The sequence below is a fragment of the Coturnix japonica genome, chromosome 4 (assembly GCF_001577835.2).
Source record: "Coturnix japonica isolate 7356 chromosome 4, Coturnix japonica 2.1, whole genome shotgun sequence".
Lineage (NCBI taxonomy): Eukaryota > Metazoa > Chordata > Aves > Galliformes > Phasianidae > Coturnix > Coturnix japonica.
In genome coordinates, this window is record NC_029519.1 from 5,437,101 (window position 1) to 5,441,399 (window position 4,299).

Sequence of the window (4,299 nt, forward strand, 5' to 3'; positions counted from 1 at the left end):
GTGCTAACTGCAGCTTAATTTTCTTTGAACTCACCAGTGCATATGATTTTTAGAATGAATAAAAGAAAAAAATGCTAAATTCTTTCCCCTGTAGTTTATTCCGTTATTTTCTTTCACTTTTTCCATCATGTCAATCAAATTAATTTTACCCTTTGTAAGCTTGCATGAGATCATCTCAGTGCCAGTACAGTAGTTTATTCACATGAAAACGTAAAGCCAAGTAAGTAAATAAATTAAAGCAAATATCTTCCCTACACTTTTTTGTTTACTAGTTTCAGGAATTGGTTCTGTGTATGGATATGAAAGCAATAGCCTAAAGCAGAAGAGATATTTGCACCATAAAATTGGGAGGGGGAAGAGGGATGATACTGCTACAAACGTAAACTGCAATCCCAACTCCTACGGTAACCTAGAAGGTTACCAAGCAAAGAGCCCAGTTTTTCACATTGTTTTCACCAGTGGCAGGAACTGAACTGGTCCTTAAAAAAAAGGCAAACTCTTAACAGCAATTTAGTCTAAGTATGTTCTTATTACAATACCACCTCATTTATCTCTGCCTGTACCATTTTGTATACAGTGCTCCGTTTCCATCTGTAGTTCAATGCTGGGACAGTAAACCACTATGTCTTCCAGCTGCAGGTAGAAGACTTCTTTTGTGTGTGATTTCTCGTTGACAGATATTGTTTGTGATTATTGATGCTAAGCAAGCCTTAGCTGTCTGTGTTACAACACTACAGATTTATCTTTCCCACTGTAGATAACAAGATGCTCTGTTTACCAATATGTTCTGTCCTCTTGACATAGAGAACAGAAACATGAGATAACAGTACAGGAGCAGAACGAAAGTCATACTGTGTTCTGAAGTGACCCAAGTACCCAAAACTAGAACCACTGCATGTTCTACAAACACACAATTTCTGTGCTTGTTCCACCAACGGAATATGATCCCTTCTCATTTAATCTCAGATTATACCCTGTTGAGATCCATTGCCCAAAGTGTTTGAGAGCTTCTAAGGCAGATGAGGCACTGTATAGATGAACAGCTTCAAAGTTCCAAACACCAGCGTGGGTCAGCAGCAACAGCCTCTCCTGCCTGGCACAGGAGTAACAAGATATAATAGAGCAGAAAGAGACGTGGAAAATAAAGCATTTCATAGTTTTAAACAGGCAAGTAAACTATGAAAATAAATGTTTCCCTTTTCAAGAAAGGCACCTATTCTGAGGAGCATCCATAATGAAGAAGCTCTTGGAGCTCAGAGCATTAGTGTAGTGTATTGGCAGTAACTATACTGGTACTAACAAGAATGGCAATTACAAGGAAAATAGTGGAAATACAGAAGGCATAAAGAAAAAGGGAGCTCACCAGAGCTGAGGCGATCCTCCCTGGCAAGCGATCTCCAAGAGATGCTGCCTCAGTGAGGGTCAGCCCTTAAAAAAGTGAGGGTCAGTCTCAGAGGAGGTGGAGTTGAACTCCACCCCTCCAGGGAGCACAGCTACATAACTTTCACCTGTGCTCCCACAGCTGACCCCACACTTGCCTCAGCTGATCAATCAGTGGTTCACATTGTGATCTCCCATACAGTGTAGGAAGTGAATGTCTTTTTCTTCCATCTGCAATCAAATAATCCCATTAATCTCTAGTATTTCTTAACTGTACATATGGAAGAACATTCCATACCTTAAGCTTTCCAGGTACTACACATCCCCCACTTCTCCAGCATAGTTCTTGCCATTTACAATATTACATTCAAAAGAAGTCCACATTTGCTTCTTGCATCACCAGTGAGAAAGTTCTACAGTTTCTGTCCTACAGAATTCACCAGAGAAAGTTCTGTTAGTCTTCTGTTTTTAAGATTTGGAGATTCTAGTTGGATCAGATTTAAAGTATTTTAATATAATGTCCAGAAACATTTACTTTGCATTCTTTATCAATTATCCTAACATTCAATTCTTCTAAAAAATGAGGGTTAATCCCCTCCCCCCCCCCCCCCAAAAAAAAAAAAAATAATCTAACAGCACAAACACTGCCTTACATTCTAGAAGTCCCATGCTTTATGGCAGTCTCATGCTGTTTACTCCTACCTGATACAACCCAAAGCACTCTACACTGTGCTTCCTCACAATATAGCCCTGCTACCTCCATTCTCATTGTTCCCTGCATACACTTTTATACACCATTCTCACCTGTTACTATTCTTTATTTTTTTTTATCTTCTGTACTTAGATTCTTAATGAAGTATTCCACACCCTATTAACCACTTCCCCATCACCCCTTTAAGTTTGAAGAACTCCATTTCAACTGTAAAATTCCTACACTAATCTTCAGAACACATGGCACTAACACTTATGAATTACTTATGAACCAATTTTTGACACGCAGAGGTAAGAGTGAGAAAATTCACTTCAGTTATCTGTGTCTTATGGTATCTTATCACTTTACTTTTGGTTAACCAGTGGTATTAATTGACTTCCTTTAAAAAATATACAATAAAGACTTTCCTTTCAAAATCAAATTTTCTGTTGTCTATTTAGTAGCAAGTATGCCAGCTAAGATTTAGATTACTCTAGGAATTTTATGGCTTTTATATTGGCGTGAATTACTTTACAGGTTGAAGAAAAAAAAAAAAAGAAATTACCCTTTTTTAAAGTAAAAACAACATACACATAATTATTCCTATTTAAAAAACAGTATTCTATGGCTTGACATCAAGTTAGAAGCAAGTTCACAAGCATGCAACTTTCTTTAGAGGCTTAATTTTCATTACATCAATATTAAACCTCCACTATATTGTATTTATTCAGCCCTTCATAATTGTTTGCATTTTTATATATAATCTCAACTTGCATTTGAAAACTCATTCAAAGGAGCCTAAAAAAAAAAAAAAAGTGAACAACCTTTACCTTCGCAAAGTCATCTAGAACTGCAGTGTAAACTCTTATAAAAAGAATAGAAATAATGGCCCACTTGGAAAGTATCCCTGGCACAATTAATCAAATGCTAGTTGTAGATAACTGTATATGCACAGAATCTCAAATAGGAGACAGTGGATCTGCTGTATAACTTTGCTACATTCCTAACAGAAACATTTCATGGACACAGGCAGTAATCAAGTATAAAATAATACCTTTTTATTTATGGCTGAAAAACACAGTGGGGGTAGCATACGTGATCGTTAGGTCAGGGTGACAAAGAAAAAAACAACTAAAGTTTTTGCAATGGTGTAAATTGTATTTCATCCAGTGCACATTTATTTGCATGCATACTCCGTAATACAGACAAAATCAACATTAAATCACAATCAACTCTAAAGCTCTCTGTACTTCACAATCTTGTCCTTCCTTTAATGTTAAGGGATATTCACATAAAGGTAACAGTAAGATAAAAATATGCATGAAAGTACATCTCTTTTTCTTTAATTACTACAAAAGTTCACTGAACTTCTTCAAGAAAAGATGCCAGTAAAGGCATCTTTCTTTTCACATTCAAATACTTCTGGAAAGCATTAAATGAAGTGTTTTCTTAACAGTCCAAGAACTGATCTCTCATACTTCGCTACAGAAAATAAACAAATATAAAATGAACAAATCCAAAACCAATCCACATGCAATTCAAGGCTAAACAATAATGTCTAGAAAAGACCTATTAAACAACTAGAAATAAGAAGATGTGGAGTTGTTATAACAACCTGGATTTGGTATGCTTTCCAATAGCTTCATACCTGAAGTATTTTGCATGCGTACTAACTATCGAATCACGTATCTTTCAACTTCCCTAATTTAGCAAGACAGCCCCTTCCACTTCTTCAGACCTCCCAAACAAACCTCCTTTATTCCTTTATTTCTCCAAAACAAAAGAAATGCCTCCTTTATCACAACTACCTGAGTAAACCATGTGCACCTGGGTACATGATGAGCATGCTACCATGCTTTTACTATGGAAAACTATTTTCTGTTGACAGAATGATTGTTACAGTTGGAAAGATTAGCATGGTGGAATGGCAAAAGAGACAAACAGGAAAGGAACACTCACCCATATCTGAAGAGTTGGGCTCAAAGGGAAAAACTCCACAAAAGAGGGATCTCCAACCAAAAACCCTTCCTTGGGGCAGGCAGCCCTTAAATGAAGTCTAAAAGAGGTGCAGCCAGGCTCTATTCCTTCTGGTCACACACCTGTGTTCCCAGGGCTGACCGGCCCTTTCCCCAGCTGATCAATTAGTGGTTCAGGTCATGACTCAGCAGTTCCCAAATAATGATCTAACTAAAAATGCATTTTGAGAGTAGAAGACTTTTTCATTGATG

The 4,299-nt window shown here is 37.1% G+C and overlaps 1 long non-coding RNA gene across 1 annotated transcript; it reads right to left on the bottom strand.

The window, feature by feature from the left end:
* Positions 1 to 509: 509 nt before the first annotated feature.
* Positions 510 to 4,094, bottom strand: LOC107312670. The gene is made up of 3 exons (XR_001554545.2): positions 4,031 to 4,094; positions 1,679 to 1,807; positions 510 to 1,093 (listed from the first exon to the last, which is right to left on the bottom strand). It is a non-coding gene; the product is annotated as an uncharacterized LOC107312670 (long non-coding RNA).
* Positions 4,095 to 4,299: the final 205 nt, after the last annotated feature.